We start from the raw sequence: 14521 nt of genomic DNA, 5'->3' as shown, positions 1-14521 counted from the left end.
GGTGAAAAACATTTCGAACGATCTATCTCTCTCTTCTTCCATTATATCAATCGCTTGATTGGATCACGACTATTGCATTATTCCAGCGGTTTCTAACTTCCAGCAAGTCACTTCGCCTCGCTCGAGGGATTTTCTATTGCGGCGCAGATTTGAACAGTTAGCAATGTGAGCAAAGTGGAATAACCACAGTCTGCGCACTACAACAGCAGAATGCCTAATGAGAAAAACCAGGAGTGTCGAGGATACCTGGAATAATTTTCTTGTGATAACACCTTCAGCAATACAGAGATTCATACCTAGTATATATATATATATATATATATATATATATATATATATATATATATATATATATAAGAGAGAATAAGGAACCCCGTTGGTACAACTCTGAAGTTCGGAAATCACTAAGACGGCAAAGGGCGTGCCATGCCAGAATGAAAAACGCGGTTAAAGATTCCTCCCCTGATAAAATCAACGAGACCAAACAGAATTACGAAGCATCCAGGTCCACTGCCAAGAAGGCCTTCCGGAAGTTGCTAGCGGAATTCGAAATTAAAAATATAGGTGAACATTAAAACGATAACCCAAAGATATTTCAGTCGTACGTCAGGGAAGTGCAGGGAAAAACGTCCAAGCAAGATAAAGCCAACATATTAAACTCATTCTTCCAGAGTGTTTTCAACATATGCTCCCAGGATATACCAGAGAACCTTCCGGAAACAGGTCTGCAGCCAATGCATGCAATCGACTTTTCCACCCGCGGAATAGAGTTACTCCTTAAAAACATCGACCCCAACAAATCTCGGGGATCTGATAAGATACCATTGCGCGTGTATAAAGAACTGTCGTCTGAAATTGCTCCTTATCTTGATATAATATTTATAAAATCATTAGCAGAAGAAAGCGTGCCAAGCGGCTGGAAGATAGCTTCTGTAACACCCATATTTAAAAATGGAGACCGGGAGGACCCCAGTAATTATAGGCCAATATCGCTCACCTCCATCTCCTGTAAGATTTTTGAGCACATCATTGTTAGTTCCAAAATGAGGTACCTCGATAGCCAAGATTTATTGATTAATAACCAACACGGGTTCCGTAAAGGTAGGTTTTGCGAAACTCAACTCGCACTCTTTGTTCATGATATAATGCATTCCGGTGAAAGTAATATTCCAGTTGATGCGATATTCCTAGACTTTAAAAAAGCTTTCGATAAAGTCCCTTATTCCAAGTTGCTCGCGAAGTTGGAAACTTATAGAATACATGAGAGTATTATATGCTGGATTAGACAATTCTTAAGAGATCGTGTTCAAACAGTCGTCCTGGACGGTGTATCATCCGATACTGTTAAGGTCACGTCGGGTGTACCACATGGAAGTGTAATAGGCCCCCTCTTTTTTCTTATTTACATAAATGACCTCAGTACTGTGGTCTATAGCAGGATCCGTCTTTTTGCCGACGATGCAAGTATTTATGGGGACATTCGAAGTCGCGAAGACAGAGTCGCGTTAGCTAACGACCTAAATGCAATCCAGACTTGGTGCGATACATGGCAATTGGAATTAAATTTGAAAAAATACGTTGTAATACATTTTTGGGAAAAAATTAATTCCCTCCCATTTAGTTACAAAGTGAAACAAACCAAAATCACGAGGGGAGATTCCTTTAAATACTTGGGTGTAACAATTACTCACGATCTGTCCTGGGGAAAGCACATACGGGAAATATGCGGTCGTGCTAATAAAAAATTGGAATTTGTAAGAAGAGTGCTGGGTAAATGTGACGAAAAACCGAAGGAACGATGTTTTCTTGCCCTAGTCAGGCCCCACCTAGAGTATGCTGCCAGTATATGGGATCCTCAAGGGATAAATTTGATTTCGGAATTAGATCGAGTTCAGCGGAGGGGGGCTAGATTTGTCCAAAATTGTTATGACCAACTACTAGTAGTGTAACTACTTTGCTAAAAAATTTAGGCTGGGATTCCCTTAAAAAGCGGCGTTTGCAATATAGATTAAACTTATTAAAAACATTTAAAGTTGGGTCCTTTTCCAAAAACATCATGAAAATAATACGAACCCCAACGTATTACGGGCGGAGGAATCACAAGTATAAGATTAGAGAGATAGACTGCTAGACTGAGAGGTTTAAAATGTCATTTTTTCTAAGAACAATAAGAGAACAATGTTTGTCGTCGAAACCCCCCAGGAGTCAGTTCGACACAATTAATATTAACCTACAAGGCAGAGACTGCCCTAACCCCCTCATCTCTTACCCTTTCCTCCTGGTGCTGCACCCCATACCACACGCCTTTTTGGTGGCTAGTAGGGTATTGATGCAGATGCAGATGTAGAGTGTAGGGACGTGTAAACACCAAGTAGGCGGCTCTGGCCCCATCCACCAAGGAAGAAACGTAAGTTACTTTCTTGACAGCCCTCGTATCAGTCGCACCAAAAATCATGTATCCAAACCGGGATTCGAGCCTGGTTCCCTGGTTTTCCGGCCGAGTGGTTTTGCGATTAAGTTATCCAGTCGTCCTCTTCAGCCATTATTTTCAAGATGGATGGCTCGGTTACCAGATTGGCAAAGGCGCTCGGATATGAATCGAGAGCTCCTGGGTAGAATCCCTGCCTAGGTGCATTACTATTCGTCTAGGCAGTGAAATGCACTCCTATGCAATGGTTAGCCACTGTAACTTCCCTTAAGTCCCTGTTGCGGAATTCCTGGCACTATCCCTCAAATACACGCGTTTCAGTGGTTCAAATACTATTTTCTCCATGATTAATTACTCTTATTAAATACAGGATGTGGAGAAAACTGCTGTTGTTAAGGTTCGCGGGTTGAAAACATTCCGTTGCTGCCTGTACTTTTTCACATACTGTGCATCAAATTGAAATTAATCGGTACATTTTTTGTGTTAGGTACTTTGTGGCGAGTATCTAGATTAATAGATGAATTATGTTGGGAATCATTCTCACACCACAGGTTAGATTGCACAAAAATGTCTTGAATAGTTTGTCAGCAGATCTCTTTCGAGGGTAATGTTATTAATGCATTCCCATTACTGTTTTACATCAGTCGGAGATATAATTCAAATGATGCTAAAGAAAACAGGCGTAAGACGCAAAGAGGAAAACTGTCATTTTTCACGCGAAGGACCGCACCTCTGATGACGGCGCTAAGGAAACATATAGTTTAAGTAACTTCGTACGCGGTCATAGTTTCGTATCAAACCCTTATTTTGTTGTTATCCTTAACAACAGTTCGTATTGTATGAGCACGGCGAAATTTTAACTTAAGAATACGTTGTGCTTATAGCGACGTTCTAAAAATTATTTTCATAAATTGCAGTAGTTTTTTCTTTCATGTGGTATCTAACGTTCAGCCATAATTTAATTTTGATGTCGCACGTCTGGTTTGGAATCATCCCCTGCCACGCACTCCAGCGGCGAATTACGGAGTGAACCACTAAGATGCAATAGAATTGCCTACAAAGCGATGAATATTAAACTCTATTTGGTGAGGAGGGTGTGATGCGGGGCTGATAGACTGACTATATTCGACGAGGCATCATTTGGAGGGACGAGGGTTGAGAGTTGCAAGGATCGCAGGTGAGAGGGGGTCTAGAGAATACCGCATGGCCTGCTGGGAAGAGAGAGAGGGGGGTTGGAACGAAGAGGACAATGGAAATGTAGCAGCGACTGAATTGGGAGGGTTGAGTTTAGAAAAAACATTAATGCGCGATGACATCGACACCTCAAGAGTGTCGCATTCATACGGAGTTGAACTTATCGGAAAGCAATAACTGAATCAATTTTTGCAGCCGTGATGAAGTTTGGTGACTACGAAGTGGAAGGAATCACCTCTCACTGGTGACTCGTGCTCTTCCTCGTGATTAATACGGTCGCGACGTCTATTCCTATCGATATATCGATAAAATGATAAGATTTCACAGTCAGCTTGCCGTGAGATGAGTCAATTCACGGATTGGATTTTTCTCTCCACCTTTTTGTCAAACCCCCGTAACCTTTCCTTGTCTCCCTCATACCCTGGATATCCCCATTGAGCTCGTCCACGGAGCAAGGAAGGGGAAAAAGCGATTTATATGGTGATGAAAATCGTACAATTTAAGTGCTGCTCATCCTTGGAAGTGTTTCAACCAATCCGGCTTTAACCCCGGTTGTAAACGTACAAATGTTCCTCCGTGAGCTGTGGTTCCATTCCCACTATTCACGCACCTCGCAAAGTAGGCTCGGGCAACATTTTGTACTTGTAGTCTACTTAAAAATGTGCACGCACCACTTGTTTTCTTTGTCGAGTTAGGTATTGCAAACTCTATCCCTACTCTCTATCCTTTGGTGATGATCCTGAGATCAGCTTTAGCTGCGTGGGTAACCAGTTCTTCTATATATTCCTTTCATCTCTGTTTGATTTTTTCTTAGGGTTTCGTGAGATAACGACCGCGGTCCGTTGCCTTCCTCAATAGTGTATTTAACGTGACACCATCACTTACTGGCCGCCCCACTGGGGTCAGACGCCATTGCAGCCGCCTCACTGAGGAACAGACGCTGCGTGGACTACCTTTCGCCTGCCTCCTAACCTTCGACCTATCTGGCATGGGTGACCCTGCCAGGAGCAATTATTATTACTCCCGCCAGCACAGCTCTAGGGGTCATCGGGATGCACAAGCCCTTCCACCACGTCAAGGTTGTAGTCCATGGGAGGGTTAGTAGTAATAGCGAGGGAAGAGCAGGTACTGTCATCTCCCAGTCTTAGGCGATATTGTTTTACCTCGTGGGTGTCACCTAGAGTATTATTTATTAAATGGGGGGGTACAGCTGAGGTCGTTGTGAATTTAGGGATAAATAGGTAATTAGGAAGAGGGGATAGGATATTCAGGGATGTGAGTACAATTGAAAGCAACCCGGCGTTGGAATTGGTTGATTTTTAACGAAATACACTATACGAACCCGGGAATTCAGGGTGGGAAGCCAGGACAATTGACATCGTACCATGTTAAGCCTCGTGGCCCAATCAGTGAATGTAACCTGGGGACATTATTATCATTTCCTCAGAATCACGAGTGAACGTAAAGTGTTCCAGGAGCCTCAACCTCGCACGGTGTCCTCGCCACTCAAGAATATTAATATTAATCCGGATTTCTGCGGAGCATCATTTTAGCTTATTTCATTTTGCATATGGAATTATTCAATCGTGGGACTTGATCTACAGAAAAATAAGTATGTAATTTTATTCTGTTCATCTTTTATCACATCCGTTATGGAATATTCATGATCCATTGTTCAGATGCGATTTTTTAGCGTAATCACTTTTAGAAGTTATGAATACGGTCACCCCCTGCCATCCACCCCGAATATATCTGCTTTACAGTGCGAGTGCCTATAATCCATTCTACTCGAAAAGACATTATTTTTTAATAGTTTTCTAAGAATGAGTTTGAAGAGAAGGTGTTTTTGAGACTATTGGATTGCTTTGCCGAAGGGAAAACTGTTGACAGACCTGAGTGATGGAATTCGTCGCCGTCACTTGGTATTGCGGCCCGTGGATTTGAAATTAAAGAGAAAGAAAGGACTTGCGGAGAAAGTAAAGCGCTGGTCACTTCAAATTTTTTCCGAATGCCCCAACCCTGAATGGGGTGGGGGGAGGGGAGGGGGTGTGTTTGACGCGTGCGTTCCGAGGCGGCGGCACCGGGTGGGTTGGGGTGTGGCCGGCAGGGCGGGGAAGGGGGGTTGTGGCCGGGTTAGCCGTGGTTGCACGCGCCTGTTTTTGCGCGTGACTGAATGTCTTCCTCGAGGACCTGAAGCAATATTTCATTGCATATTGACAGCCCTGTCACAGTAATGACATACTCTACGCGCCCTTTGCTCAAGAGCGACTCAATTGTTTTCATGTGCGCATGCGAGAAAAATTGTGAAATTACATGGGGTAATGAAGTGAGGATTCTTTCAATATATTTTTATTTTATACATTTCCAATAAAATATTTTTTTAGAAATAACCTTCCCCGCAAAAGTAGACACGACCTTGTCCTTGCTGAATATAAAAATGGACGGGAACAGGGGGAGAGGGGGGCACCGGGGGATGGGCAGGGATAGATGACCACATTCGGTCCGCAATTTAACGTTCCATCCGACGGAAGGCGCACTCGGCATGCAAGCTCCTTTCCACAAACCACCTCAAATAGGGATTGGGATACCACCGAAAAGGATATGCTGCTTCCACGATTCGAACCCGGGCCGTCTCGGTGGAAATCACCACAATATCCCGACCCATTGATGTAGAGAACCCGATCTCGGGTGATTCGTACAAAATCGCCAAGGCAGTATCATTTTTGTTTCAAGCGGATTCGTATGTATAGCAGCAATGATATCAAAAGAATAATGCAACCGAGTTCATGCAAAGATGAGTTTAAGACAGACGCATGAAGCAAGTTAGATACAGTGACGTCAAAGCTGTGACTAAGAATGAAACAAAAATAGGGAAATATAATGAAATGAACGAAGAATTTCTAGGAATGTTTAAGGGGAAGATTTGAGGTTGTAAGGATATATTCGATGGAGCCAAAGCATGGTATTTTTTGTGGTTGATGAAATTTTTATACGGGCTGGATCGGCGTGTGTTAAAATATGAATTATATGTGTGAGTGAAACCGAGGGAGAGAAGAGATCCGTCGAGCAGAAAAATGCAGGGGGGTTGAGACGGACGGGGGAGGCGTAGGCCCTCACATCTCGCGTCGAGAGCAGGTTTACGTATCCCCCACTAACTCGAAGGTCAGTTGCCGTAAAAAATAAGAGTTATACTTTAAAATAATTCCGTAATTTAATACGCGAATGACTTAGCCTCGGATCCTGCATGGCTGTTAGCACCACGATAATTAGATCGGGACACTTTTAAAGGTCCACTGTCCCATCATTACCGATCCGACTGAACTCCCTCCCCCCCGTTCCAGCGGCCTTCTCGAGGCGTGGGGGAGAGAGCGGACAAGGCCGCATCCGAATGGGATTTCACACATTTTTTTGGCGGGAAAGGCTCGGATTTACGAAGAAGGGGTACGTGGAGTAGGGGCAGGAGGGAGACGACGGTGCCGCCGCGGCGCGGGGCTCGAGCGAAGCGACCGAGACGCGGCCAGTCGCTATTCGATTGCAGGTCAGAGCGGTGCTCGTTCCTTTCCTTGGGCGACTCCGGCGCCGGAGTCTGGTGACCCGCTGCTCGTTGGCTGCTCCCAACCGCGGGGGATATTCCTTTCCCCCTTCCACCTCCCTTCCCCTTCGCCAAAGACCCCCCCCTCCGAGTAGGATTCGTTAACCTCATCCGGGACTCCGTCTTGTGACAATCAACCCGTCTCTTTCCTCCTCCCTTTCGTGTTCGTGTGGTGTGCGCTCATCTAGCCGTGTACCCCCCCCCCCCCCCCAAAGGGTCTACGGCGATGACCCCGGCGGGGCGGCCTGCCGGCGGAAGGCGGGAACTTCCCTCAGTAGCCGTGCCCTTGTGAGTGCGAAGTTGGGTCATCGCGTCAGTGGGTCGACTCCGTCAGCTGAACTGAATTGAACTGTTTCCGCGACTGGGTCGACGGCCTCCTCCTCCTCCAGTCTCCTCCTCCAGTCTCCCCCTCCAGCGCTGGAACCATCTGACTGCGGGATTGGGTCACCACCCATTGCTCGCTGCTCTCCATCGAATAAGGCAAGAGATGGGTTTTCTTTCCCCCCCAGAGCCCCCTTCTCGAATCCAACTCCTCCTCCGACATTACGGGAGTGGTGGAATTATTCATTTCGTGGTTCAGCTCTGCTGTATTTTATGATGATGAAAGAGATGGATGGATTTGTAAAAAGTTATCCTTGGCGACGACACAGTTCTTATACTCTTTTAATAATTGATACGACTGGTCTCGACAATTACCTCGTCTTTAAAGAGCTTACTACGTGTATAGCTACTGGAAAGGTAAATTGATGTAAAAAATATGATCTCGCCGTTTTATTATTGATGTTTTGCAAGATAAAGTGGGCGAGACTTAGTGTACTTTCTTACCATGTCTGAATGGGACGAAAATTTTATTAAGAGAGACTACGTAAACAGACACGCTCCGCTTCATACCAGTTCATCTTATCTTTTCATGAAAAATTTGCTAATCAATCATTTTTCTGCGAATAGCTGCTAGTGAATTACTTCAATTTTTTAAAAACTATGTATAAAAACTGGGTTTGTATGAATATAGGTACGTTTAAAACAATACGAGTGGGATGTGGTGTACACCAAGCGGTATTCGCTTAAAAGGTCAAAGAATAGCCCCACATTCATCCTTCAGGTCAAAACTTATCATGGCGACCCTGTTTTTTTTATTAAAAACGTTCGTTCATTTGCCCCTTTTCGGGTTAACTCTGTTCCTTTCGTGATATGACCGGCTCCTTTCTCCGGCTAGGCCCCCATCAGAGAACGAGTGCTTATCGAGGTGTAGGGCAATCCGTCGGGGCTTAAAAAGCCTTTCCCACGTATGCACTTCACCGTCATTTGTCCGGGTGCACTCTTCGGTTCATTCGGTTCTCGGTTTTTGATAACATTTACGTCAAAATTTACCAACTTTGTCTGAAATAAGTCTAAAATGCTACGGTATTTCATCAGTGGTAAGATTAAGTGAAAAGTATTTAAAAGCCCCACGATGAAATTCCTCTCGAAAAATGTCTCATGCGATCTGATAGACGAAGGTAATTGCTCAAATCTTGTGCATCGATGCAGTGCATTGAGGATGGTACTATTTTTTGAAGCTGTTAGCGTGATAAAACCGTTATTTATGTTACGCTGTTGTTAAATTTCCCTCCGACTGTACATGAAGTAGATACCAATGCTGTGGGCTCTCTTACATTTTTTATCCATTGACTCCACCCCCCCCCCCTTCCGGGAGTATTTCCCTCTTGAGGTTCCCGTTTAGCTAAGGGATGACCCCACATTTGATCCCGCGAAAATTAATTTCGCCAAGTACTTTGAAGCGTAGACACATAGACGAGCCGTCGCTTTGACGCCGCCGCTGCGTATTTTCAGCCTACGGAATTCTGTGTGTCGCGGATTTCAGACCTTGGGTCCCCCGGCAAAAAAATAAAAAAAAGGGAAGTCCTTGGAAGCGCAGTGTGTCCCCGCGCGTCGTAATTGTTGCCGCAGCGATGATCGCGTCACTTTGAAACTTGGGCGTACACTCCGATGCACTGCACGCCATCGGCGGCGCGGCCTCCCGTCTACGTCGCCGCCGACGAAGCGGGTCGGCCCCGCGCTCTGACGAATTCCATCTTCCGTGGAAAGCGCTGCCGGGAGGGAAGGGGGAGCAATGTCGCGTCGGGGCGCGATCGTGGCAATCGAACATAAAGCGAATCGTCGGGCCAATGGAAGAGGGTTCTGGTGATTGAGCGCCGCGTAGGTAATTACACATTTGCCATGACAACCAGAGTGCACACACTATTGAGAGAGAGAAAGCGAGAGGTTACTGGGTATTCCCGGAATACGAGACTGATTAGATTTTAGATCCTAATTTTGGCGGCATATTTCGGAATAAAAACCTTTCGATATTAGTCACGGGTAGAGTCAAAGCACCCACCGAAGCATGTAGTCGTCACCATGACTGCGATAGTGACATCTGAAATTATAATGATGTTTTCGATCTGCATCAAAAGGGCAAATGATGGCGGCACCACACACACATATACAAGCACAAAAAATTCTGGGAGTCACGCTAATGCAACAAACGTTAAAAATATATCAAAATGTAATTAAATATGATTCCAAGGAACACGTATTGTCCTATTTTGTGAAGAATTGCTGTCAACGTGTAGAAAGCGTCACGTCGGTATTGAAATTTTATGTGCTGTAAAAACTAAGATTACGGGCTTGCCTTTATATTTGACGAAAATAGTAGAGAAGCGTTATGTTATTCGAATAAACACCGAAATAGAGTGTATAGCGCCGTATTAAATTAAAATGGATGCAAGAGCGATGAAGAGGAAACAGAACAGAAGGAATTGATTCAAGGAATCATTTTTTCCTCTCACAGTTCCGAAAAAATTAGTTTGATTGATACTCTACGGACACTGAAAAGCGCCACACTTGAACTCCGCATACTCCCTTCTTCCCTTCAGGACGTCCTACATCCCTATCCCATTCCTGACCCTTCCTCTTTTGGCTGACGTTCTTACATCCATTACAGGGTTGGGCAGAAGAAGGGACTGCAAGTCTCATTATCGCACAATTAAGTCGATAAATAATTAAATATACTCTTCGATATCCCATTACCAATCAAAATATTGTGAATCCATCTTTCCTGCCTCCTTTTTGAGTTCTCCCCACGACCTCCTCTCCTCCACCACTTTCATTCGTTTTCCTTCCTGTCCACCTTCCCATCCTTCTCCATAAACACCCACGACATCAACAAAGTCTATCATATCCTCCTGCTTCGATGAGACCAAGTTTCCGCGCCGCACAAAGCCGCGCTCCATATCATCGTTTTGACGAGCCTTTTCTTAACAACCATGATGCCTCTGTTACCGAGGCCTAAATCCTTAAGAAAGCTCCTTGAGTTAAAACAATTCTCCTCCTTCCGTCGCTAATAATTTGCCCATGTGGTCTAAAACACTTTCGAGATACGTTTACTGTTCCTTGCTATTCTAATTTATGAAGTAATGCATTTAAAATTTTAACTTAGTCAAACTCTTTCTCCAAAACCCGATAACCATGGTTTTATTTACATTTTTCTCGCCCCTTTCTTATCGGCTCTGATTTTCCGATGCGCCAACAGCAATGTTTCCAAACCCTTTCCTGACTATTAAACTAAAGCTTGATAATTCGCAAAAATAATGTTTTCATGTATTTTCCACTCATGCGCTGAAGAGCAGGAGTGATAATGGGAAACCTTGCCTTACACCTCCACTTCCTAACACTGCCGCAGGAATGCGATGGTAAATCATAGCTTGTCTGCCGTATTCATTTCCATATGAATTAACTATTTTGTGCTCTTTCCATGGGACTGGGCAATGCCCAAGAGATGGTAATGGCGTTTTAGATATATTATTTTATTTATTACTCTACTCTTTCTGCAGTGTGTATTTAAGATTTAAAAATAGTAGTTGATATTTAAATGGAATTGACGAGTAATCTGTCGGGTATGAGAGGATTATTAATTGAACCCTGGTCCCAATACTGCCAAAATGTTTTACATGATTTATCTAGCTTTCTACATCTACACAATACCCCGCAAGCCGCCACAAGGAAGTGTCGCGGAGGGTGTTAGGGAACCACCCCTACACTTAAATATAACCACATGCAAAGCAAAATCATGTCGCCTCTACACAAATATTAGTTTGTTCATGTACTCGAAAGACTTTAATCATGCGAAGGAAAGTACTTATATGCAAATATAACACGATACGTGCATTCAAATCATACTGCAGAACTACTAAAAAGATGTCCTTGAAGAAGACTTATGTCCTTGTGTATTATTATTAAATAATATAATAGTCTTTTAAGAATGATTGCAATTAATGAAATTTGAGCGCATTTCAATGCGTATGCCACTCATGAACATTAATTGCCTGGAATCATTCTCCAAAAAACCAAAGTATATGTTTTCCCTTCAACTTTGACTGTTATGGTTTGGCGTTGTTTCGAACAGAGGACCCTGCCGAAGAATTACGCACTCATAACCATTGAATTTCATAAACGGAGGCAGGGGAATGTTTCTCAGCCCTCCAACCTCGTCTCTGTAGAAGATTATCGTCATATCACTTGGATTTCATGGAAAATGATATTGGTAAAAAATAATAATAATTATTTGGTTTTCCTTTACTGTCGGTAGGTATCCAGTCAAGTGAATAGAGAGAAAAATTTCTGGCTACCCATTATCGGTGACTAAAAATCCGATAGACTGCGGCATTATTGTTTTTCGTGTATTTTGCGGCTCAGCGTCAATTAACTCTGGAATAAAACGCAAAATTTCGGCATTTTAAAAATATGCCTGGAAATTTCAGTATTGCCTGAGAAGTAATAAATTCAAAAAACTTTAATGACCTTTACCCCAATAATTGTTAACCGTCGAAGTCTATAGCTTTGCCTTGGTGTTGGAATGCTTCAACCACGCCCCAAGAGGAAAAATGCGGGAAGGGAAAAAGGGCAGAAACGACTGGCGCAAATTCTCGTGGGAACACGTGTTTTGAATACGTCGATAATCGGCGAGAGATTTCGGGCAAGCTGAATTCTCAACCCTTTCCTTCGTATCGCTGAGGTCATCAAGGCGTATTGATGTGTTAATGTCGACGCGTTGACCATAATATATTTATTGCTTTGATGTTTCGTGTCCAAACTTCTAAGAATAAATATGTGCTTAACCGACGCCATTTATCTCGCCGAAGCTGTTAGCGCTGTTGAATAAACAAATCTACGGGCCGACCGCTAATCGATTTCCAAGGCAACGGACGGATTTCCAAGAGTGGCCTTCAGTACATTAAAAAAAAAAAAACTGTTCATTCGGGGAATCTATGATTTCGCTTGAAAGTTGGTTCATTTGACCCGTTTGGTGGGTCGAAAAATATTAAACATCACGGAGAAGCTCCGAAGATATGAAATAACAATTAATACACCTGCTTGCATTGAATCATTGATACCTGTAGGCGTATGCTTAAACAATTACTGAATTTCCCTGTTTTCCTGTTTTTGTGTGTGCATTGCGTGTCTACCAACGTCGAAAATCTTGAAAACTTCGTAAGCTGAGGGGATTTTTTCGGTCGCTCCTGAGTCAGTATTTGACGCATAGAAATCCCATGGCATCTTATTGAGATGCGTTCGAGAGACGCTTAATGGTTCGTTCCTCAGCATTATATATTCTACGAAACACTGGCCCGCATTACTCTCTAACTCAAAGAGGGGTTACGAAGACATTTCTTCAATCGAGTGAATGCTTCATGCCTATCGTGTGAATAATAACGCAAATATATTTTCTCTGACTATTTTTGTTCTATTTCCCATCAGTTTTATGTTGTATTGTTTTTTTTCGTGGCGTCAGGATATTTGTGTTTTTGACTTAACCGAAGAATATCTTTTGATTTCTCCTTTGGCCCCCTGGCTCTCGCAGAGAAATTATTCCTTTGCCCCTGCTATATCTATCTCTTCCCGTTTCTCGACGTGAATGATGAATTTTTAATGCGACCGAAATCATTCTCCCCTCGCCACTGTGTGCACGAGGTAAACCATTTTATTGAAAGAGAGCATCAATGTTTTTTCAGCCTATTGATTTCACTTTCCGGGGAATCCACGTTTCTCTAAGGGAGGGCCCACAGTCGATAACTTTAAGCAATTTCAGCAGAATTTCCGATTAGGCTCGCGGTCAATTTGCTATGCTTCTGCTGATAGGGCCGCAACCCGCTCTTAAACCTGGTCTATCGACGCCCGTAGCAAGGCTTGTGGAACATTGCCATCAATGGAGGTAACCCGTAAAATCAGTCTCATCACCTCCAGTCATTCCTTCGATCCTTTTCTTAAGATGCCCGCTCAGTATCTCACTTCTCTCGGAGACAGTATCGATGAAAAACGCAACTCGGTATTATTGCCCTCTAAATTTTGTCCACCGTTATCTAAAACAATTCTGGGAAAAGTGAACCGTTCCCCCTGCGCTCGTCCATGACCCCACCCCACCCCAACTTTTACCTCCATTACTTTTGAATTCCCATTTCGCGAGAACCTCGTTATCTCCTTCATCTCTTCAGTTTTTGGATTGAGAGAATAAGCACTCACTGCGGTTGGTGATTAAACGAAGCCTGGTGCAGGGACAATCATCCAGCTGCTCCGTCGCCCCTCGCAATGAATTCTCGGTGAGTTTTATGACGTTAGTACGTGCGTGGGACCACATTTTAATGCAAAGCCATAAGGGTCCCATAGGGTTACGACCGGGTTGTGTGCTTCCCGATGGCACTTGTGCCCTTCGCCGGCTTCGGACCAATCGGAGGCGCCTGAGTTAGGCTCCCACAAAATTAGGGCGAAATGTGCAGCGTTTATAATGTTGACCTCGCGGCGCATTGTCCTCCCGGAATCTAATGGACTGGGCAGGCCGCTTTCATGGAGAGGGCACCTGACGCCCCATTCGGCCGTCGTGCGGCAGAGAGGAGTTTTCGGCGAACGACCTATGGCCGTGTCATGTTTTGAGAGGGCATCGTAATGGTGACCTCGTTAGGCGCGGTCGGAAATCGCGCGAGTCGACGGACGATGCCCTGTTGCCAGGCGTCGCGTCGGTCTGCCGTCGGGGGCGCCCGTCTGAGAGAACAAACCATTGTCATTCGACAGAGAGGTCGCTGAGAGACGGAGTCGATTTCCCATGCATGTTAGATCTGTTCATCTTTTACTGTCGTGCTCTGTGCCAGGGAATTCGCCGATACACAATCTCAAATAAAAAGGCTTTTGTGATGAAGTCAACTGAAATGAACAGGAAATGAAACAATTTGCGTTTCCATATTTTTATTTTATTTTTACGATTTTTAATTACT

Source organism: Hetaerina americana, unplaced genomic scaffold (genome assembly GCF_022747635.1).
Source record: "Hetaerina americana unplaced genomic scaffold, ioHetAmer1.1.p SCAF_6, whole genome shotgun sequence".
NCBI lineage: Eukaryota > Metazoa > Arthropoda > Insecta > Odonata > Calopterygidae > Hetaerina > Hetaerina americana.
This window is presented reverse-complemented; position numbering follows the sequence as displayed.